Raw genomic sequence first — 25,373 nt, 5'->3', positions numbered from 1 at the left:
AGAAGTTCAATTTGGCTCTTTTATATACCTTTCATTTTCTCTTCATTGTATTCATGTTTTCCTTCAATCTTGAGCCTATTTATAATATCTCTTTCAAAGTCCATGCTGAAAAAAAAAAAAAACCTGATTTTAAAAAGGCTGAAGACCTTAACAGATACTTCAGCAAAGAAGATACACAGATGGCAAATAAGGATATGAAAAGATGCTCCACATCATAAACCATCATCAGGAAAATTTAAATTAAAATAGCTGTTAGATACTGCTACACACCTGTTAGAATGTCAGTAAGTCTCAGGCAAACCCTTATGCAGATTTCTGAATCTCTTTCTCCATTTTCTCATAGCTCCATTTTCTTTAGGACTTTACCCTAGATATTCCAGCTGCTTCAGTTTTACCAAACGTATATCTCTGCCTCTTCAACTCAGAAAGCCTACTGTTTCTACTTATCTGCACCCTCTTTCCACCTTTCCAGCACAGTGATCTGGAAACAGCCTCCTGGTAGAAAGCTGAGATGGTTATCATAGGACTCACTTCATACGTTTCCTTTTTCTCTGTTTTCTCAGTCCAGTGCTGTCTGCTGTTCAGTATCTGAGCATGTTTGTTTCACATATATTTTTCATGTTTTTAGTTGTTTATGGCAATAGGGCAAGATGATTTTAGTAATTCTGTCATGGTTGAAAGTGGGCGTAAATAATACTTTACTTTGCATTTTTAATCCAGCAATAAAGCTAAATATTTGGGTATGTCTCCGTTCTTCTGTCATCAGACTAAAACTTGATTAAGAATTCTTATCATATTTTTTCTTTCGTGTCTGTAATTGGGCAATATTTGTTTATGTGACATATAAGGTAAAAGTCCCTGGAATGCAGAAAATTCTGGCTAGTTTTCACCAAGTGTTGCAATAATCACAATAAGGTTTTGTTTTCATTTTACTTCTGTGATGATGCAGAAATCTTCAACCTCAGATTTGTAAAATAAAATGGAAAAACATTGACTATGATTTATAATAATATTACATTTTTATTCTGCAGTAGAAATTAAAAGTTTTTTCTATTTATTTCAGTGCTACTGAATCTCCCATTTAGTCTCCCATTAAAATCTCATGCATGTCTGTTGCTGGTCTATAAGTCAGAACTAAATATGTGTGTTTATTGTTTGCTTATAATCAAATATAAACACAAAATATTGTATTTAAAATATATACCTTTATATAAAATAAAGTTCATTTTCTGAAAACTAAATTAACTAAAGATAGTTTGAAAGACTTGCTTCCTTCCATAGAATCCTAGAAGGGGAGCAATTGTTTGTGTTAGTTTAGTATAAGAACAATTTTTTCCATGAAACAACTTGTTTTACATTTTTAGGCATTAGTGCTGGTCAATAATTGTCTAGTGCGGCATGGAAAGTGTTCTCCCTCACAAGATTGAGAAGGACAGCTCAGTCAATAAAGGATCATTCTTGTGGGGTGTATCTTGCTGGCACAGCAAAAGCTCATTCTTTTTTTTTTTAACACTGTTATTAGAGTATAATTGCTTTACAATGGTGTGTCCGTTTCTGCTTTATAACAAAGTGAATCAGTTATACATATACATATGTCCCCATATCTCTTCCCTCTTGCATCTCCCTCCCTCCCACCTTCCCTATCCCACCCCTCTAGGTGGTCACAAAGCACAGAGCTGATCTCCCTGTGCTATGTGGCTGCTTCCCACTAGCTATCTATTTTACGTTTGGTAGTGTATATATGTCCATGTCACTCTCTCACTTTATCCCAGCTTAACCTTCCCCCTCCCCATATCCTCAAGTCCATTCTCTAGTAGGTCTGCATCTTTATTCCTGTCTTGCCCCTAGGTTCTTCTGACCATTTTCTTTTTTCTTTTTTTTAGATTCCATACATATGTGTTAGCATACGGTATTTGTTTTTCTCTTTCTGACTTACTTCACTCTGTATGACAGTCTCTAGGTCCATCCACCTCACTACAAATAACTCAGTTTCATTCTTTTTTTATGGCTGAGTAATATTTCATTGTATATATGTGCCACATCTTCTTTATCCATTCATCTGTAGATGGACACTTCGGTTGTTTCCATGTCCTGGCTATTGTAAACAGAGCTGCAATGAACATTTTGGTACATGATTCTTTTTGAATTATGGTTTACTCAGGGTATATGCCCAGTAGTGAGATTGCTGGGTCATATGGTAGTTCTACTTTTAGTTCTTTAATGAACTGCCATACTGTTCTCCATGGTGGCTATAGCAATTTACATTCCAACCAACATTGAAAGAGGGCTCCCTTTTCTCCACACCCTCTCCAGCTTTTATTGTTTGTAGATATTTTGATGTTGGCCATTCTGACTGCTGTGAGATGATATCTCATTGTAGTCTTGATTTGAATTTCTCTAATGATTAATGATGTTGAGCATTCTTTCATGTGTTTGTTGGCAATCTGTATATCTTCTTTGGAGAAATGTCTGTTTAGGTCTCTGCCTATTTTTGGATTGGGTTGTTTGTTTTTTTGTTATTGAGCTGCATGAGCTGCTTCTATATTTTGGAGATTAATCCTTTGTCAGTTGCTTCGTTTGTAAATATTTTCTCCCATTTTGAGGGGTGTCTTTTTGTCTTGTTTATGGTTTCCTTTGCTGTGCAAAAGCTTTTAAGTTTCATTAGGTCCCATTTGTTTAATTTTGTTTTTATTTCCATTTCTCTAGGAGATGGATCAAAAAGGATCTTACTGTGATTTATGTCATAGAGTTTTCTGCCTATGTTTTCCTCTAAGAGTTTGATGGTCTCTGGACTTACATTTAGGTCTTTAATCCATTCTGAGTTTATTTCTGTGTATGGTGTTAGGGAGTGTTCTAATTTCATTCTTTTACATGTAGCTGCCCAGTTTAACCAGCACCACTTATTGAAGAGGCTGCCTTTTCTCCACTGTATAATCTTACCTCCTTTATAAAAGATAAGGTGGCCATATGTGCGTGTGTTTATCTCTGGGCTTTCTATCCTGTTCCATTGATCTATATTACTGTTTTTGTGCCAGTACCATACTGTCTTGATCACTGTAGCTTTGTATTATAGTCTGAAGTCAGGGAGCCTGATTCTTCCAGCTCCGTTTTTCTTTCTCAAGATTTCTTTGGCTATTTGGGGTCTTTTGTGTTTCCATACAAATTGTGAAAATTTTTGTTCCAGTTCTGTGAAAACTGCCAGTGGTAGTTTGATAGGGATTGCATTGAATCTGTAGATTGCTTTGGGTAGTAGAGTCATTTTCACAAGGTTGATTCTTCCAATCCAAGAACATGGTATATCTCTCCATCTATTTGTATCATCTTTAATTTCTTTCATCAGTGTCCTATAATTTTCTGCATACAGGTCTTTTGTCTCCTTAGGTAGGTTTATTCCTAGATATTTTATTCTTTTTGTTACAATGTTAAATGAGAGTGTTTTCTTAATTTCACTTTCAGATTTTTCATCATTAGTGTATAGGAATGCAAGAGATTTCTGTGCATTAATTTTGTATCCTGCTACTTTACCAAATTCATTGATTAGCTCTAGTAGTTTTCTGGTAGCATCTTTAGGATTCTCTATGTATAGTGTCATGTCATCTGCAAACAGTGACAGCTTTACTTCTTCTTTTCCAATTTGGATTCGTTTTATTTCTTTTTCTTCTCTGATTGCTGTGGCTAAAACTTCCAAAACAATGTTGAATAACAGTGGTGAGAGTGGTCAACCTTGTCTTGTTCCGGATCTTAGTGGAAATGGTTTCAGTTTTTCACCATTGAGGATGATGTTGGCTGTGGGTTTGTCATATATGGCCTTTATTATGTTGAGGAAGTTTCCCTCTATGCCTACTTTCTGGAGGGTTTTTATCATAAATGGGTGTTGAATTTTTTCGAAAGTTTTCTCCTCATTTATTGAGATGATCATATAGTTTTTCTCCTTCAATTTGTTAATATGGTGTATCACATTGATTGATTGGCATATATTGAAGAATCCTTGCATTCCTGGAATGAACCCCACTTGATCATAATGTATGATCCTTTTAATGTGCTGTTGTATTCTGTTTGCTAGTATTTTGTTGAGGATTTTTGCATCTATATTCATCAGTGATATTGGCCTTTAGTTTTCTTTCTTTGTGGCATCTTTGGTTTTGGTATCAGGGTGATGGTGGCCTCGTAGAATGAGTTTGGGTGTGCTCCTCATTCTGCTATATTTTGGAAGAGTTTGAGAAGGATAGGTGTTAGCTTTTCTCTAAATGTTTGATAGAATTCTCCTGTGAAGCCATCTGGTCATGGACTTTTGTTTGTTGGAAGACTTTTAATCGCAGTTTTAATTTCAGTGCTTGTGATTGGTCTGTTCATATTTTCTATTTCTTCCTGGTTCACTCTCGGAAGGTTGTGCATTTCTAAGAATCTGTCTATTTCTTCCAGGTTGTCCATTTTATTGGCATAGAGTTGCTTGTAGTAATCTCTCATGATCCTTTGTATTTCTGCAGTGTCAGTTGTTACTTCTCCTTTTTCATTTCTAATTCTATTGATTGGAGTCTTCTCCCTTTTTCTCTTGATGAGTCTGGCTAATGGTTTATTAATTTTGTTTATCTTCTCAAAGAACCAGCTTTTAGTTTTATTGATCTTCGCTATTGTCTCCTTCCTTTCTTTTTCATTTGTTTCTGATCTGATCTTTATGATTTCTTTCATTCTGCTAACTTTGGGGTTTTTTTGTTCTTCTTTCTCTAATTGATTTAGGTGTAAGGTTAGGTTGTTTACTTGAGATGTTTTTTTGTTTCTTAAGGTAGGCTTGTATAGCTATAAACTTCCCTATTAGAACTGCTTTTGATGCATCCCATAGGTTTTGGTTCGTTGTGTTTTCATTGTCATTTATTTCTAGGTATTTTTTGATTTCTTCAGTGATCTCTTCGTTATTAAGTAGTGTGTTGTTTAGCCTCCATGTGTTTGTATTTCTTACAGATTTTTTCCTGTAATTGCTATCTAGTCTCAAAGCATTGTTTTCGGAAAAGATACTTGATAATATTTCAATTTTCTTAAATGTACCAAGGCTTGATGTGTGACCCAAGATATGATCTATCTTGGAGAATGTTCCATGAGCACTTGAGAAGAATGTGTAATCTGTTGTTTTTGGATGGAATGTCCTATAAATTTCAATTAATTCCATTTTGTTTAATGTGTCATTTAAAGCTTGTGTTTCCTTATTTATTTTCATTTTGGATGATCTGTCCATTGGTAAAAGTGGGGTGTTAAAGTCCCCTACTATGATTGTGTTACTGTTGATTTCCCATTTGATGGCTGTTAGTATTTGCCTTATGTATTGAGATACTCCTATGTTCAGTGCAGAAATATTTACAATTGTTATATCTTTTTCTTGGATTGATCCCTTGATCATTATGTAGTGTCCTTCTTTGTCTGTTGTAATAGTCTTTGTATTAAAGTCTATTTTGTCTGATATGAGAATTCCTACTCCAGCTTTCTTTTGATTTCCATTTGCATGGAATATCTTTTTCTATCCCCTCACTTTCAGTCTGTATGTGTCCCTAGGTCTGAAGTGGGTCTCTTGTAGACAGCATATATACAGGTCTTGTTTTTATATCCATTCAGCCAGTCTATGTCTTTCGGTTGGAGCATTTAATCCATTTACATTTAAGGTAATTATCGATATGTATGTCCCTCTTAACATTTTCTTAGTTGCTTTGGGTTTATTATTGTAGGTCTTTTCCTTCTCTTGTGTTTCCTGCCTAGATAAGTTCCTTTAGCATTTGTTGTAAAGCTGGTTTGGTGGTGCTGAATTCTCTTAGCTTTTGCTTGTCTATGAAGCTTTTAATTTCTCCGTGAAATCTGAATGAGATCCTGGCTGTGTACAGTAATCTTGGCTGTAGATTTTTCTCTTTCATCACTTTAAATATGTCCTTCTACTCCCTTCTGGCTTGCAGAGTTTCTTCTGAAAAATCAGCTGTCAACCTTACGGGGATTCCCTTATGTGTTACTTGTTGTTTTTCCCTTGCTGCTTTTAATATTTGTTCTTTGTATTAATTTTTGTTAGTTTGATTAATATGTGTCTTGGCATGTTTCTCCTTGGATTTATCCTGTATGGGTCTCTCTGTGCTTCCTGGACTTGATTAACTATTTCCTTTCCCATATTAGGGAAGTTTTCAACTATAATATTTTCAAATATTTTCTCAGTCCCTTTCGTTTTCTCTTCTTCCTCTGGAACCCCTATAATTTGAATGTTGGTGCGTTTAATGTTGCCCCGGAGATCTCTGAGACTATCCTCAATTATTTTCATTCTTTTTTCTTTAGTCTGCTCTGCAGTAGTTATTTCCACAATTTTCTCTTCCAGCTCACTTCTCCATTCTTCTCCCTCAATTATTCTGTTATTGATCCCTCTAGAGAATTTTTGATTTCATTTATTGTGTTGTTCGTCTCTGTTTGTTTGCTCTTTACTTCTTCTAGGTCCTTGTTAAACGTTTCTTGTATTTTTTCCATTCTATTTCCAAGATTCTGGATCATCTTTACTAATATTATTCTGAATTCTTTTTCAGGTAGACTGCCAACTTCCTCTTCATTTTTTAGGTGTGGTGGGTTTTTGCCTTTCTCCTTCATCTGCTGTGTGTTTCTGTCTTCTCATTTTGCTTAACTTACTGTGTTTGGGGTCTCCTTTTCACAGGCTGCAGGCTTGTAGTTTCTGTTGTCTTTGGTGTCTGTCCCCAGTGGCTAAGGTTGGTTCAGTGGGTTGTGTAGGCTTCCTGCTTCAGGGGACTAGTGCTTGTGTTCTGGCGGATGAGGCTGGATCTTGTCTTCCTGGTGGGCAGGTCCACGTCTGGTGGTGTGTTTTGGGGTGTCTGTGGCCTTATTATGATTTTAGGCAGCCTCTCTGCTAATGGATGGGCCTGTGTTCCTGTCTTGCTAATTGTTTGGCATAGGGTATCCTGCACTGTAGCTTGCTCGTCGTTGAGGGGAGCTGGGTCTTGGCATTGAGCTCGTGATCTCTGGGAGATTTTCGCCATTTGATATTACATGGAGCTCGGAGGTCTCTTATGGACCAGTGTCCTGAACTTGGCTTTCCCACTTCAGTGGCACAGCCCTGACCCGTGGCTGGAGCACCAAAAGCCTGTCCTCCACACAGCTCAGAATAAAAGGGAGAAAAGAAAGAAAGAAAGAAAGAAGAAGATAAAATAAAATAAGATAAAGTTATTAAAATAAAAACTAAAAAATAATTATTAAGAAAAAAATTTTTTTAAGTATTAAAAAAAAAAAAAATGGACAGATAGAACCCTAGGACAAATGGTAAAAGCAAAGCTATACAGACAGAATCACACACAGCAGCATACACATACACACTCACAAAAAGAGAAAAAGGGGAAAATATATATATATATTTTTTTCTCCCAAAGTCCACCTCCTAAATTTGGGATGATTTGTTTTCTGTTCAGGTATTCCACAAATGCAAGGTACATCAAGTTGACTGTGGAGATTTCATCTGCTGCTCCTGAGGGTGCTGGGAGAGATTTCCCTTTCTGTTCTTTGTTCGCACAGCTCCCGGGGTTCAGCTTTGGATTTGGACCCGCCTCTACGTGTGGGTCGCCTGAGGGCGTCTGTTCTTCGCTCAGACAGGACAGGGTTAAAGGAGCAGCTGATTCGAGGGCTCTGGCTCACTCAGGCGGGGGAGGAGGGAGGGGTACGGAGGAGGCGTGGTGAGGCTGCGGTGGCAGAGGCCAGCGTGATGTTGCACCAGCCTGAGGCGCACCGTGTGTTCTCCTGGAGAAGTTGTCCCTGGATCACGGGACCCTGGCAGTGGCGGGCTGCACAGGCTCCCGGGAGGGCAGGTGTGGATAGTGACCTGTGCTCGCACACAGGCTTCTTGGTGGCTGCAGCAGCAGCCTTAGCAACCCATGCCCGTCTATGGGGCCTGCGCTGATAGCCGCGGCTTGCGCCCATCTCTGGAGCTCCTTTAAGAGGTGCTCTTAATCCCCTCTCCTTGCACACCAGGAAACAAAGAGGCAAGAAAAAGTCTCTTGCCTCTTCGGCAGCTCCAGAATTTTTCCTGGACTCCCTTCCGGCTAGCGGTGGTGCACTAGCCCCCTTCAGGCTGTGTTCACGCAGCCAACCACAGTCCTCTCCCTGCAATCTGACCGAAACCTGAGCCTCATCTCCCAGCCCCCGCCCGCCCCGGCGGGTGAGCAGGCAAGCTTCTCGGGCTGGTGAGTGCTGGTCGGCACCGATCCTCTGTGCAGGAATCTCTCCGCTTTGCCCTCTGCACCCCTGTGCCTGCGCTCTCCTCTGTGGCTCCGAAGCTTCCCCCCTCTGCCACCCACAGTCTCCGCCCTCAAAGGGGCTTCCTAGTGTGTGGAAACCTTTCCTCCTTCACAGCTCCCTCCCACTGGTGCAGCTCCCGTCCCTATTCTTTGTCTCTGTTTTTTCTTTTTTCTTTTGCCCTACCCAGGTACATGGGGAGTTTCTTGCCTTTTGGGTGGTCTGAGGTCTTCTGCCAGGGTTCAGTAGGTGTTCTGTAGGAGTTGTTCAACATGTAAATGTGTTTCTGATGTATTTGTGGAGTGGAAGGTGATCCCCGCGTCTTACTCTTCCGCCATCTTGAAGTTCCTCCAAAAGTGCATTCTTAAAGCACAGGTCCATTAATAAGTACCTGTGTGCCATAATGAATAGAGATTTGCACATTCCTTCCATTTTATTAATCAGGTCAAGGTAATGGGAGAGAATCCTCTCCCTGCATATCCAAGAGTCTATATTTGAAAATTAAAAGAAGTGATTTCAACCACCTAAATCTGATTACTTTTGAGACAGCAAGTGATTAAAGACAGCCCAGGCTTTGATTACCCTACAGTCTTTAGAAATGGGAATACTGGATATGAAACAGTTGATTATTCTATCACATCCTTCCTTAATTGCAAAACAAAAAAAAAACTTATAATAGTTTATCCAATAGTTATTATCTACCATAAGGCACAATCAGTGTATATTTTCTTCAATCACTTACTTGTTAGTTTGAAAAAAAAAGACTCATTAAAACTCTATATTTTAGACTTTCATTTATTTACACTGTGAGATTTTTATGTTAGTTTCTTCTTTACCCTAGAAATATAAATAAAACAAGCAGTGAACTTAAGTATTAAGGAATACAAGTATAGAAAAGGCTTTTTAAAGCATGTGTTTTGATTACTATAAATAAAATTGTTTAACAGTTAGATATTTATATTTAATTTCAGATTGCATGAGAACACATGGCTGGAATTTAGAAAAATTGTGCCAACTTTTGTTTTGCCTGTGACAGTAGACAAATCAGTAGCTGAATTGAATGGCAGATGCATTGGTTTTTTTGCAACCAAAAGTGAATGACTTCAGGCAATACATTTGCTCTTCCAGTTGACACAGTTGCCATCACTCCCTGTAGCAGTATAGCTTGAGGTTAAGACTGCAGTCTCCAGAGGTAGAAAGCTTGAAATTGAATCCTACATTTGCTTATGGCATGACCTTGGCCACATTACTCCAGGTCTTAGTTTACATATCTGAGAAATGAAGAGAATCACAGTACCTTATAACACTTTTGTAAAAGTTAAATAAATGTATATAAATATTTCTTGAAACGATATCTGGCATATAATAAGCCAGCAACAATTGTGAAAGCACTAGTAGCAGTAATAATAATATCTGGTCTTTCCACAAATATTTTACCTGCTTGGATCCAGAAGACATTTAAATTTGTAACAGAAGCTCTAAACGTTAGTTTACACTGTTCCAGAACAGAATGACATGGTTATTGGCAGAACCCTGGCCTATCTGCTTTCCAGTCTACAGAATCTATTGCTATTTTTGTAGTTCCACCACCTTGACTGTCTTCCTGTTCACTGAACTTTTGACTGTACATAGAAGCTGACAGGTGTTTTCCCAGAGGTGACACCAACTGCTTCACACAGCTGTTATCTGACAGTTTTCAGGTCCTTCTGAGGAGAGCACATGACAGAAAGGCCATCAGACAAGCAGGCCAACAGTTACATTTGGCATAATTACATGCTTCTTCGAGGAAGGAAACAGTCAATCTCACAGTTTTTAGTCAGGCTGACACTATCCACCTATTTTGCAAGGTACATTCACAAAGTTCAAATAGTTGATTGACTGAAGCTGAGGAGGGAAGGCTAAATGTCAGGCTTTTAAGATGGAACTGGTGGCAGCTCTCTAGCAGCCTGGCAGGTAGAGTGAAAGTCTAGAATTAAGAGTGACAGAGGAATGGCCAGTGGTGAAGAGAAGACTGTGTTAGCTGGAAAAGAAGAGTCAGTCCGTGGTTAGAGTATGTATGGGTTTTGATTAGGGGTAGAAAGGCTAGAATGTATACTGATTTATGTTTGCACAATTATTTCAACATTCAAAAGAGAAACGTCCATGATTTTACTAAGATAAAGCTTTAAATCTCTTTACTTTTGAGATGTTAATATAAATTCCTCCTTTTTCAAATGATCCCAAGATATTGAGATTCTGCTTAAAAATCATTTTGTATATTTATTACATTTTTATCATGCTGGTCTCTGCTGTAAGAGGTGTGAAAATCTAGGAAAATAATAAATATATTACATTGATAAGATGGCAGAGGGTAGATAAAATAAATTCAAAGTTAATGAGAAAATAAAATATGTGAAAAGTTTTGATTCATGGTGTTTCAGTGTAAAAATAAAGTAAATATTTTAAATAGTACAACAAAATAGTAAATAAAGCATCTTTAATAAAACCCAGCATCTAATGTGACACCATTAGCTTTACTCTGTTTGTTTCCAACACTAACTCTTTTTTCCCCCTTATTGTGAAATGAGAGGCAATTAAATTCATGTATTCGTGACCTGGATTATAGAAGTCATTGAATAAATTAAAAGCAGTCTTCTTCCTCTTCAGAATTGGAGAAAACTGTGAGAAGATGAGAATTATTAACTAGATTCTGTCCTATTTTTTTTCATTAGTTAAGTATCTAATAAGTTTTCAAGAAAGAATTATGGTTATCCAGTTCTGTCCAATAGACATACCATGTGAAACACAGTTAAATTTAAAATTTTATACAAATCAAAAAAAGAAACAGGGGAAATTAATTTGTAATATATTTTATTTAACCTACTATTTAAAATATTGTTTCAACATATAATCAATGTAGAAACTATTGTGATAATGTCTAAAATATTAAGTGGTTAACCAATATAAAATTATTAATGATATTTTTACATCATTTTTCATACTAAGTTTTCAAACCCTGGTGTGTATTTTACACTTACAATACTTCTCAATTTGATCAATAGCCACATGTGGCCAGTGGCTATCTACCACAACCAACCACACTATTTAGATACTTTACCTTCATTTCATTCATTCACTCATTCATTCATTCATTATGTGCTCGAAATCCATAAGTGAGATGGTAATTGATGCCAGACATATTTTATTTTCTAAATTACATACTAAACTGTATTTTCATGTTCTTTTTGGTAATATTTTGTTTTTAGCTAAAGAATATCCACCGTTAGAGGTTTTTCTCAGGCGTATCTTATCATTACAAATACTCTTAAATTATTAAAAACATTGTTCCAGTCGCTATTGCTGCATAACAAGCTACCCCACATTTTATCAGGATAAGACAACCATTTTATCATGCTCACAGATTCTGTGGTCAGTATTTAAAAGGGCAGAGCAGGAGTGTCATGTCTATGATACCCAAGTTCCGGAGCCTTGAATGTGATTCAGGAAGTCTGAAGAATGTTGCAATGTCTGGGAGCTGGAATCATCTGGAATCTTTGTTCACTCCCTTATCTGGTGGCTCATCTGGGAGAACTGGGAGACAAGAACTGCCAACCACAGCACCTCCATCTGGGGTGTCCCTGTAGTCTGGCCTCCCCCTGTGGCCTGGCCTCCTTACAGCATGGAGCATCAGGGTGGTTGGGCTTTTCCCGAGGGGCTCAGGGCTCCAAGTGTAAGTGATTCAGCAAATAAGACCCACGTTGCATTGGCTTAAAATTCCCACAGTGTCATTTCCACTCCTTTCTATTGGTTATGTGCTAGTCATTAAAGTTCAGTCCAAATTCAAAAAGAGGTGACTCACCTCTCCATTTGAGTGTCAAAGAATTTGAGAACATATTTTACAATCATCACATAATTTTGCTTTCTGAAAACTTTGCTCCCCCATGTCTACAGTTATGTGTGCTCTATGAACTTTCCTCAGTCTTTATCTATTGTAACTCCAGATAATCACTGTATTCAGAGATTCATCAGAGATCTCATTTCTGCATGCCCAGAGTCTGACATAATGCCACCTTACTGCACACATAATTTATGGACTTGTGAGGATTACATTAACTGATAACATGGTAAGTATTCTGGAGAGGCTTGGCACACTTTATATACTCCATAACTGTTAGCTTTAAGTGTCCTACAGAGCTATTACCATAATGATAATCTTTAAGTTCCAGTTCTACTGCCTTTGACATGTTTTACCTTCATTAAGTTATTTCCATTCTCTAAGTCTCTGTTTCTCCTTTGTAAAAGGAAGATAATAATAGTCAATTTTATAAGATATTAGGAATAATCCATATAAATGATTATTATAGTGTCTGGTACATAGTAAGCAAAATATTTTATGAAAGTTTGTCCAGAAGTTTTAATTCCAACAAATTTATCTATAGACTATTCCGTGGAGGAAGGGCTTTTAATCAACAATGCAGAGGAAGAGGTAGTTACTTATTCTAATCAGTAGAGAGGGACAAACCTGGGGCAGTTTAATGATGATATATTTTATTACATAATATCATTTGTGTTCTTGAAATAGTCTAAGACTAATCAAATCAAATTTCCAGATTGATATTAAAAATGACTGAGCATTGAAAACATTTATAATTAATTTAAAAAATTAGGATAATTAGGTGTCTTCTTACATGTCTGATTCTTACCCTAGTGTAGAAGGTTAAGAAAAAAAGAGTTCACACAATGTTTCATTCTGCTATTCCTTTCTATATATTTTAGTACATCCAATACTTCCTAAGTGGCTAAGAATTTATCTTCATATATGTTTAACCATAATTACATACTCCAGTCAAGACTATCAGAGTTTAAAACTCTGGTTAATTTTACCAATAAACATTGAAGACTTTTTGAACTGCATTGATAACTACTGTTATAGAAAATGTAACTTGGATTTTTTGTTCAAATTTTACTTTTATTTCCTGAACAGTAAAAAGACATAAATGCATAAAGAATCACACTTTCTTGGAAATAGTATATCAGACTGGTGAGTTAGCTTCAGCTCTTACCCACTTCACAATGTAACTGAAAAAATGTTCCAGGCATCCCACTTAGCATGTTAAAAGATCTGTCATTTTTCCACATGACCCATTTGATTGGTATTGCTACAAATATGTAATATTTTCTTGAACATTGCTGTTATCCTCCTATTTATAGTTCACTTTTGATGGTAAGAAAACTATTTTAAAATGTAGATGAAGCTGTTTAGTAAAAACAGCACTGAGAGGAGAGTTAGGAGAGCTGGGTTGCAGTCCTGCTCAACTGTTAACAAAGTAAGTGATTTTTTTTTTAATAAATTTATTTATTTATTTTTGGCTGTGTTGGGTCTTCGTTTCTCTGCAAGGGCTTTCTCTAATTGTGGCAATCGGGAGCCACTCTTCATCGCGGTGCGCAGGCCTCTCATTATCGCGGCCTCTCTTGTTGCGGAGCACAGGCTCCAGACGCGCAGGCTCAGTAGTTGTGGCTCACGGGCCTAGCCGCTCCGCGGCATGTGGGATCCTCCCGGACCGGGGCACGAACCCGTGTCCTCTGCATTGGCAGGCGGATTCCCAACCGCTGCGCCACCAGGGTATCCCCCAAGTAAGTGATTTTTGAGCATGCCCCTAACCCCTCCAGGCAGGTTTGGTATATAATGGTTGGTATGGTCTAGAAACTATAAGGGCCTTTAACTACAAATGTTCGTTGATTTCATAAACTATGCATAGATTTGTGTCTCATTGTAATGATCAATATTAAATATACAACTTTTATAGACTAAAAGCTGTATATAGTTTGGGATGTTATGAAACACTAATTTAAATTTCCTTTATTCCTAAGTAATCAATGGCATTCTTAACAATGACATCCTTCCTGACTCCCATGTATCTGCATACTAAATGACATTGAGCTTGCCTTAGTGACAGAAATCAATGACAGTTATTTGGTCTTTGATATCCTTGTTCCCTGTGTTTTATTTTTCTGGTAAAAACTGACCCAATATTTTCTTGATCTTCTGATAAACAACAGTGCTCTTTCCATGAAATGAAATAGCCTTATAGACTTTTCAATCTTTAGTTCACATGTGAACTTACTGAAATCAGCTTGTGGCTAGCTAGGGTAAGAATGCTTCCAGATTTTTGAGTTGGCAGGTTTTCTAAATTAATTGTTGAATTCCAGGATATGAGTAATAAAGTTAATTGATGAAAGCTACGTCTGTATATGGTAAACTTTCTTCCTATCTACTTTCAGACCATACAATGATCTTTAGATTGTTTTATATTTCTGGAAGAGTGAAGGAAACATCCCTGCATAATTATAAAGCTTAGTCCAAAAAAAAAAAAAAACCCAACGTCTTTGATGACATAGTATATGCCAAGCTTTGCTTAGTAGCTAAAATATCTTACATCATTAAATCCTTGCAACAAGGATGTAAGTTGTTATTGAAAAGTCAAGAAAACAGAGGCTTAGAAATAGTGAAATTATTAGCCACATTTATTCAGCTGGGAAAGTTTAGAGCCTGCGTATAACCCATGATCACAAAGTTTAGGATACCCACACATTTGATGATATTTTTAATTGGAAAAAAATCAGAAGATATCAGAACATATTATATGCAGAATATATACAGAAAACTTATGGAAACAAATACACCACATTCACATAACTTCTTATCTTTCTTAAATACCTTTAAAGATTTACTCTTTAATAAATACCTTTAGAGATAATATAGATTAAACTTAATAAGGATTTAATCATTTTGATTATTTTTTCTTATTTTCTTAAAAAAGTTATTAATATTTGAGTGTAGTTTCTTTCAAGTTTCTTTTTCCATGCAGTAATATTATTTTGTAATCGCCTGAGATATGCAGAAGCAAAAGAAATTCGACTGATATTGTGTTAAAGAGCTGAGATTGTGAGTTGAGAAAAAAATAAAGTAACTATCACACAGAGGTAACGGATCCACTAAAACACATCTCTTTTCCATCTCCTAATATCTTCTTAGGATGATGAAGAAAATGCTAGACAGATGATTTTTCACTTCCACTAAAAGCTTTTTGTAAATGGCATTTCCTAGAGTGACTGTTCTCTACCATGTTACTCAGCATCTAGGGAAATACAACCCTTTTTTTCTGCCTCACTGGTTGTTCAATGAGTAATATATTCAGGGTCCTTCCTTGACTTGAGACATTTAAGTCAACCTTCACCCAGAATGTGTGCTTGAGTCTTTGTGGTTGTTATGGGTATTTTTGTTAATGGTGTTGAATTGTATTAAGCAATTTAGAATCTCTCACTTTCCTCTTAAGCATCAGGTATTGATGTATGTGCCATGATGTCACTCATTCTTTCCCTGAATGCATTAACCTTCATTCTCTGTGTTTGTGTCTGGTCTGCCTGTCTAATTTGGAATTAAGGCTGTCTGGGAAAAGCCTAATTTGGTGCTGTGTACATTCTAAAGTCATTGCATGAGCTCAGTAAACGTTTATTAATGAATATAATTGTCAACATTGTTAGTGGATATTATTGATTCATAGTAGTGATAATAATATGCATTGATTATTACTGGAAGGAGGTAACTAGACCTAACTTTTCTTAATGAGGTAAATACAGTTGCGTGTGTATACATATACATCTATATGTATTTTTTTGGGTATACACACACATACACAATTATATATATGTGTGTGTGTATGTATATTTAACAATGATTGTTTTTCACATCCACATTTTAACAGAAAATGTTTCTTGGATGACTGCTTTATGCTTCATTTAAATATACTTTAATCTAAAATGACAAAGGAAATAGGAAGCATACATCTAAATGTTTGCATTGGCATTTTAATTAATTCAGAAAATACCTTTTATTTATACATTAACATATTTGTCAAATGTGCAAAATACTCTGCTACATATTGGAGACAAAGGAGAAACAAGAAATGGTCCCTGTTTTCAAGCTGCCCATCATGTAAGGTACATATGAGTAAGCAGACACTTGCAGTCCTGGGTGCTGAATGCTGAGACAGGGTCAGGTGTGCAAAGCTTATCTAAGATTCCCTTAGGAAATGTGCTTTTTAGGATTCTTTCTTGATTCCAGGAGAGGGCCTTATTGAGCACTACCATGTACTAGCCCAAGTTAAGCTTCAAAAAACCAAAGGAGGTATTTGATTTCCATTTCCACGTGAGAAAACTTCAACTTAGCGTTATTTGTGATTGACTTGTCCAAGGTCACAGAGCAGAGATTTGAATTCAGGCTTGCCATACCCGAGTCCAGAACTCTTTCTACTTAATGACTCCCTAAATCAAGCCCTCAGATCCAAGCACTTAGAAAATTAGGAAGCCTTCCTTCATTTGATCTATTAATGGATGTATAATAAACCTATGATTTGACTTATTAAGAGTTATTATCCATAGAAGAATAGTAACTAATATTTATTTATTTATTTTTTAAACATCTTCATTGAAGTATAATTGCTTTACAATGGTGTGTTAGTTTCTGCTTTATAACGAAGTGAATCAGCTATACATATACATATATCCTCATATCTCCTCCCTCTTGCGTCTCCCTCTCACCCTCCCTATCCCACCCCTCTAGATGGTCACAAAACACCGAGCTGATCTCCCTGTGCTATGTGGCTGCTTCCCACTGTAACTAATATTTAAATGCTTAGTCTCAAGCTAATATTGTAAAATTAAGCTGGAAAATAATACTAGTAATATTTTATTTTAAAAAAACTACATTGCAGGTTTCTATATGCTCCTAGGGCTAAAGGTAAATCTAATATTCTTCTTAATATTTAAAAATATGTCTTATGACCTGATAATACTCTGAACTTACTGGAGATGCATATTCTTTTCTTTTGCTTTGACTCAGTAATGTAAGAGTACCATATAAGGTATTTTTGTGATGCCAACGTCACTGTACAAAAATTGTATGACTCATTTTCATTCACTTTGTCTGAGTTAAAAAGCAACATTCATGTCCAGGCCTGAAAAATGGATGGCTACAGCATGTATTATTAAATACAGTAGTCAGTGAAGTCAGCATAAGCTTCAAGTAGCAAGCAGTACTCACCCTTGAGGAGCAAAAAGTACAGATATAGCCCAGTCAAAAGCAAATTTGTTTTATTGATGTGGTCATTTATCTATTCATAGAACATAAGGTTATGGAATAAACATAAATTAAAAGTGGACATTTTCTTCACTCATTATGATGGGAACATTGAGATACAGTATTTTTGGCTAAATGTTATAGTATCAAATTATATTTTCTATTAATTTTTAAGTTTACTTGAGGTTACAAGTTCCTTGAGATGGAATCGCAAGAGACTAAGTCCTAGAGAATTACTCACTTCTTAAGGCATTGATAATTGACTTTAACCTACAGTCCATTCCCACTTCAGAGCAATCACATTGAATTTCAGAAGGCTGTATGTTAGTTTTTAAATTTTATTTTTAAGTCCACAAATTGTGTTTCAGAGACATTTATTCCATAAGATATAATAGTATTGAGTTTATGTAGAAAAAGTGTTGTGTTGTGTAAACAAAATTAAATAAGTATGTTTTTTCTGTAACACTTTTTAGAACTTTTCATCTGCCAGAAAAGAGTTACAGAATGCAGGGTTTCCAAACTTATTTGACTAAGAAATTTTTTTATGTTTATGTTAGTTTTTTAGAAACTAAAATTAAGGATTTTCCAGGCAAAATACCACAATAGTTATAATACGCTGTTTTCATTAGCTGAAATTTTAAATTATATATATATAAAACTTACATAATATATAAAACTTATATAATTTATATATCTATATAAAACTTAAGGGCTTTCTAGATGTCTCAAGTTATTGCTGAAACTCCAAAACTGAGAACAACAGCTGATGCTAGTCCACAACCTACTTAGAATGGCTAAACACATTCATAAGTGAGTAAAAACAGGTGTGCTCAGCAGTTTTTAAGTCTCCTTCAACCCATATAAGAGAATGCCAGAAATTCAACAGGATGATGGCATAAAGCCGTGGAAATAGAGTTGTCAGCCTCACTAGACACTAAAACGTCATTTCATATGCCCACTTCTATTCTGAGCCTGTACCACCCCTACACACACACACACACACACACACACACACACACAGAGGAGTGCGGGGGACTGCTACTACCTCTCTAAGCCAAGGGAACCACTTCACAGCTTTGTGGTTTTCTGGAATGTCCAGGGTGGCATTGCTCTCCTCAGTTGGTGAAATGCTGAGCTGAAGAAACGGGTGGAACTCACATGTGCATTTGAAGGATGTTTAGCAAGATGATTCTTGAGAGAGCTTGATTTAGGTCACTAAATTAAGGAATGTACATGAACATAGAGACTAGTACCGGATTCTCATGCCTAAGCTTTTTCAAGCTGTGGACAGTTACGGTTTAAAAAAACAGGCAGAATGAGGAAAGAGGTTTCTGTTTCTTCATGTCCAGAGTATGTTGAATGTATGGGTTTAAAGTGGACTAAGTGGCTCAATCAATCATCAAGATGGCTTTTGCACAGCAGCCACCTGAGAAGGCAGAAAGAAGCTGTAAGGTGTGCCGTTGGGAATGGCTGCCGGAGGTGGGAGGAGTGTTAGAGCCACCTGACCCACTTTAGGGAACTATGCAGAACTCTGCATAGGGAGTATGGTATAGAGCAGTGTCTCGAGGATGTCTTTGAAGAAATCACATATGTGCCTCACAATATAGCCAATATTTGTAGATGGGCCATAGCGGAGAGCATGATGGTCAGCCAGTATTAGCCAGATAAGAACTACTAAGGAACTAAGATTTTTGCGTGTCTGCCTGAAATTCCTCCTCCCTTGCACTGACCCTGGAAAATACAGGAGATAGAGGTGGCAGGAGAGCTGATGACTAAGTCACACTCTTTCCCCACTGGGAGACCCAGAACCACAGTTCAGACCAAAATGAAGGGAAAAGAAGAGCATTTAACTAGTTGTAAATGTGAATTTTAGATTTATTTAGGACTGGAGTTATTAATAAATAAGAGTTGTTTTGTTTTTGTTCTTTCCCCAATCCCCTGATACAGGACTTGTTCTAATCAATGATAGTGACTGTAAAGCTATAACATCTCATGGAGATGTATTCTAGGGATCTGAAAAGGATTCCCCGAAGAACATATTGAACACATGGTCTTGAGAAAAATAAAGCTTCTTTTTAAAATTTATTTTTATTTATTATTTATTTATTTATTTAGGCCATGCTGGGTCTTCGTCGCAGTGTGCAGTCTTCTCTAGTTGTGGTGCGTGGGCTCAAGAGTTGTGGTGCACAGGCTTAGTTGCGGTATGTGGGATCTCAGTTCCCCAACCTGGGATCAAACCCAGGCCCCCTATATTGGAAACACAAAGTCTTAACTGCTGGACCACCAGGGAAATCCCAAGCTTTTTTTCTTCATTGTATCCTATTAGATTCTGCCTGTCCGATATGCCAGTTACAGGCATTACGCTTAATTTCCTTGAAATTAATTTTATGTTGAATTATCAAGTATTCATTATTAAAATAATACAAATTTACTAACTTCAGATGAGGTTAATGATGTCACAATCTTGGAAGTAGCATATATTTCATATACAGGTGCATAATTTATATATAATAGCTTATGAAATATTAATGAACATAATTGTGGAAATACATATTTTAGAACATCAGATTATGTATCAGGAAAATACTTTTAAACAGCTAATATTGTATTTTGTTATCCTAATTCATAGCTTAAAGCCCAATTATTAATCATATTCAGCTGATCATATCTAGCACTGTCAGAACAAGAGGTCTAATGGCAACTTAAATTAACATCTGTGTCACATTTTAGGAGAAGAGCAATAAGAATGCCAAAAGGGGAAAAGAAGCATATGAGTATGAAATAAACTCAGACATTCTGTTTTGTAAAATTATTTAAAAAGTCATATATAATATTTCTATATCATGTAGCTTGTGGCAGAGACATCAGTCATCATATTACCTGTACCTCGAACATGATGAATTGTGTTCCAATGAGAGGACCTAATTACTTAGAGAAATGAAGAGGACATATGAGAGGTCTTTAGCCCCAATGGCCATATATTATCATTAATAACACTGAACACTGTGTGGTTTAATTCCTCTATGCTGTACATTTTGGAGCACAGAATCTTCCTAATTCATTTCTTTAGAGAGCAATCAGATAATTAATCATTCTCCTAAAAATAGCAAGGGAAAATATCACATGAAATTCAAGCAATAATGATCAGAAGTTTTGCACATCAATTTCTTTTTTGGTCCTTGTTAAACCTCCATAGGTAACAAACATTAAGTTTATGTATAATCATTGGTTCAGAATATAGTTGTTAAACTCATTCAGTAATTTCTGTAGCATATGTGATCATCAAATTATGTTGCCACCTTGTTACAGATATAAAACAGAATCAAGACTCAAAATTATTTCAACAGTCTGGAATTCAAGGTCGAAATCAATAAGATGAAATTTAACAGGAGAAATGAAAACTTGTGTGTTTGGGCATTAACGGTCATTTGTGCAAATGTAGCATATGGAAACATATGTTGATAAATGAACTACTGAATAAGAGCCCAGTTAAGAGTGAGAACATTGCACAACAGTTGAAGGACACTCTTGTGGAAGGAGGATTAGAACTGTAGGCAAGTGAAACTATGGAATTTATTTTTAGATGGTTTTAAATTCAAGAAATAACATGTTAGCAACCAGAACTATCAAATATGAAAATGACTACTTTGCAAGATAGTGAATGCTTTCTCCCTAGTGTCCTTGGATAATTCCAAGCAATGACTATATAACTATGACAGGAAGGCTGATTATATAAAAACATTTCTGCAATCAAATCTGGAAGAAATGATTATGTCACTAAGGTCCCTTCTGATTTTGAGATTCCTGGATTGTATTTTTTTTCACTTATGTAACCCATCAGCTCTCTCTTTGGCGTTTATATTCTATCTTGCTAATCACAGCTGTTTATGTACATGTCTAGTTTCTTGCTAGATTATTTTCTTATACAGTGAATTCCATAAGATTAGTAACTGCATTTTATTTATAGTCTTACCTCCTATAGGAGGTCTAGAAGCCTTGAACATAAAAGCACACCATAAATATTTGGGAATATTATAAAATTAATATGTAATAGTACTTTCTTAAACATATAACACTTTCATGAGAGAGGGCTCTCAAGAACTGTGAGAAGTCTGAGGTTTTACCCAGCTTGCATGTTAAGAGGTTAACCCTACCTCAGTTTTATGTATGCTGACTGAACACTCAAGATTCTTGGGTCAGAGAATGTTAACAGAGGACCCAGGATGCCTGGGTTAGAGACACAGGATTTATTACTCACAATACAGTGAAGACTATGAGCATTAGCATAAGTGAGTCAGTTCCCCTTACCACCAGGTATGGGCAGCGGGTGGTAATACATATGGGCCAAGATGGTGCATGCATATAGCCAATGGGTTGCATTACAGAAGACAAACTTGAACTTGGAACCCCAAATCTTTTATAATGGAGAGTAACCACGTTTTTCCTCTGCTCCAGAGGGGAAAATATATCTTCCTAGGCTGTTTGTTATACGAATATCTTTGGATGAAAAAATAGTTCAAAGAAAGTTTAGTTGGTGCCTCTCACAAGACATGCAAAAACACAAGAGACCCATGAAGAATTGTCTCCCACTCATAAAATGCTTCTGCATTGTGAACAAAGGGTGCAGAGTTTGAGCCACACTTTGATATAGCACTGTGTGAAAATGATGGGAGAAAAGAAAGAACATGGAACATGAAATTCATAAATACATTGTATTAGAAGTGACCTCAAGACTATGAATTACCTTTAGATAAATAATTTGTACAGGGTGCAAATAGCAGTGGCTACCTATGGCCTCTCATGATACTGGTGGCTTTTTCATTGTTAGAACAACTCTGATTCTATCTTCACAATAGTTTATTTCTTCTTTGTTGTTCAGATGTTACTTTTGTACCTTTGTTAATCTGTACTTTAGTTCTTATTTTACTGGCCACACGTGTGAACAGCTAACCTGTCATTTTGAAGGGATGGTGTTCCTAACCAGGATGGGAGACTTAAAAAAAAATGACCTATAAAACACAACTTCCAAAAAGCCAGGTCTTCTATAAACATTTCTGTAACTTGGTTGGTTTTCATACCTTAGAGACCAGCAATTCTATTTAAAGGCATAGGAAGATGATAGTAGATATTATCATGAAAATATACAGGGACAAGATCCTGTTTTACTTTAAAAGTTTCAGAGAGAGCAAGTTCCTTTTCCAAAATAACAGTATTCACTCTATTCAGAAATAACCAAGGCCCTCATTCTCTTTGCTTTCTTTTTATTTCCTCTGTAGATAGGCAAGGTTTGTAAATTATACAGATCTGTCTATTTAGGATACACAGAATGTATGGTTTAAATTTCTTTAAATTCTGTGTAACTTTATTCTATAAATAATTACTAATTTTAATTTCATGGAATGTGTTCTCATCATTAACATCAGATTCTATTTTTGAAGTACTTAATTGAATGTGGGCCTTTGAATACTATTGAACAATGATAATTAATGCATACAAAATCAAGTAGATGATTATAATGATATATTATCCCACAATAGTAACTGAAACAGAGGAAATATCCCATAACTTATAGTTGAACTGAGCAGACTGGGTTTATGAGGACAAAGAATAAAAATCATAATTTTCATCAAAGGTTTCAATAATTATGAAAAGAACTGAATATCATTTTCATTATTAAATTTTTCATTTCTGCCTTCATCACTCTCTGATTTCCATACAAGGTTAAGGATATCATCCACTAATAGGTTAGCATTGTCTCATCTAATACATACATTTTTAGCCTGCAGGCTCCCTGAGAACCACTGAGACATGCTTCTTGGATGAATATACTGCATTGGTAGATTCCAAAACTACATTAAGAGCATCAACATTACACATGTGCTTTTACACCTCATCTACTTACAGTACATTTTAAAATGTACTTGTTTGGATCTTATTCTTTTACTTTAACATAAGAATAATGCAATGACTATCTTATTGGTTTCAGAAGAAAAGATGGTGTCTCTAAGGGTTACACTGACGTTCCAGAGGCCCTTATCCTTTCAATGTGACAAGGTGGTTCTGAGCACAGGCAGAAAAGAGAGCTGGATGGAATCCTAACTCTACCCCTAACTCTTTGTGCTACATACAACACGTTCCTTAATCACACCAACTTAATCCTCAGTTTCCTCTTGTTTAATGGTGACAATTCCTACCAGATTAGGGTCATGCATATCACATGAGACAATATATACAAAAGACTAAGCATAATCCTTTGCACATATTCAACTATATGATTTCAGCTTCTCTGGGTCTTAATTTCTTTAACTCTAAAAATAAGATTAGACTATATGATCTCTAAGGCATTTCCAAGTCTAAATTTATTGGAATTTTACCTGGGGTTCCTCATTTACTGTTGCCTATGGTTCTCCTTACTTTTGTTATCTTTCTTGGGTAAAGTTTTTTGTTTGTTTGCTTGTTTGTTGTTTTTTATCCACTGTGTATGTAGGATCTAGAGACTAGAGTACAAATGTATGATCATAAATGTATTCCACACAATCGTGACAGATATCTAATAGTCAGACAGGGCAAGTGAGGATTTTTGATACATGGTCTTGCTACTCTCCTGGCTCTAGTTCACCTTTGATAACAAAATCACTGATGAGGACCAGAGAGAGAGGCAGAGAGACAGAGAGAGAGGGGAAAAGGAACTGAGGGAGGAAGGGTGGGGGGGGGGGAGGATGAGCATCCCATAGATTCCACAAACTGAGTGCTACCTAGATGTTGATCAAAAAGAACAAGGGATAGGGTATGACAGAAATCATAAGCATTCTACAGAATTAGAGTTCTGGATTCGGAGCCTGTTTTCACTGAGAACGGCTCTTGACATGCAGAAATGAGCCCTATATTTGTAAAGGCCAATTGACCAAATGTTGTTACACAGTAAACTCAATTGTCTCTTAAATTCTAGATAGTATCTGGTACTACATTAGATACTTAAAGTAGTTTAGAAGATTTTTCAGCATGAAAAATAGCAGTAAGCGGTGTCTCTAATATCTTTAATGAGAATTAGCAGATAGGTAATTTATAATGTATATGGGAGGCATATGACTCAATAATTACCTACTTTCACTAAAAAATTACTCATTTTCTTTGAAGTTGTAACTGTAGATGTTTTAGTTTTTAGAGGAGGCAATCATACACATACATATAAATAATTAATTAAAGACCTCATGGCCACTGTCCTATGCAGAAGTCCAGATAGGTTTTCCCTTGCCCACGAATGTACTTACAGATTTAGGACTTGTATTAGATCATTGTTGGTATATCTGATATAGCCCTCTTGTTTCCCTGGATTGTAAATAGCTAAAGGACCATGTCTTAGTCATTGATATAACATTAAGACACAGAAAACGCTACCATCCGTGTCACTGAGGAAATATATGCTGAAACAATGTGAAGTTGAACACTTAATTTTTCTCTTTTGGTCTAAAAATTTCACAGACATAGAAAACAAATGTATGGTTATCAAAGGGGAGGAGGGGGAAGAGGGATAGATTAGGATTTGGGGATTAAAATGTACACACTATTATATATAAGATAGACAACCAACAAGGACCTACTGTATAGCACAGAGAACTATACTCAATATCTTATAATAACCTATAATAGAAGAGAGTGTAAAAAAAGAATATATATATTTTTATATATGCATATGTATAAACGAATCAATTTACTACACACCTGGAACTAACACAACACTGTAAATCAACTATATTTCAATTTTAAAAAGAGTAAAAATAATTCAAAAGTCATTCTAATATATCTTGAAGGAATAGTTTAGTGTCTCAAAATATTTCTGTAAATCTTATATATTTTTTCCCATAGAAATGCTGGTTTGGCTTTTCTAAAGGGTCTTCAGTGGTCTTCCAAGTTGAAATGTATGCGGTTCATTTGAACAGCATCAGGGCTTTTCTTCTTGGCTACACTCAGAATTCTGAGAGTATCTTTTATCTCATCA

At 36.1% G+C, this 25,373-nt stretch overlaps 1 protein-coding gene across 4 annotated transcripts in view; it reads left to right on the top strand.

Moving 5' to 3' along the window:
- RALYL (RALY RNA binding protein like) overlaps positions 1 to 25,373 on the top strand; it is an 858,672-nt gene that overhangs the window by 411,749 nt on the left and 421,550 nt on the right. The window contains exon 1 of one of the 4 annotated variants that reach the window (XM_036829782.1): positions 6,552 to 6,581. The exons of the other annotated variants lie outside the window; for them this stretch is intronic. The gene's annotated coding sequence lies outside the window, so the exon portion shown is untranslated. Of the gene's footprint in view, positions 1 to 6,551; positions 6,582 to 25,373 lie in introns of those variants that run through there. 4 annotated transcript variants of the gene reach the window in all.

This window comes from Balaenoptera musculus, chromosome 17 (genome assembly GCF_009873245.2).
Source record: "Balaenoptera musculus isolate JJ_BM4_2016_0621 chromosome 17, mBalMus1.pri.v3, whole genome shotgun sequence".
In the NCBI taxonomy this organism is placed as follows: domain Eukaryota; kingdom Metazoa; phylum Chordata; class Mammalia; order Artiodactyla; family Balaenopteridae; genus Balaenoptera; species Balaenoptera musculus.
This window is presented reverse-complemented; position numbering and strand designations above follow the sequence as displayed.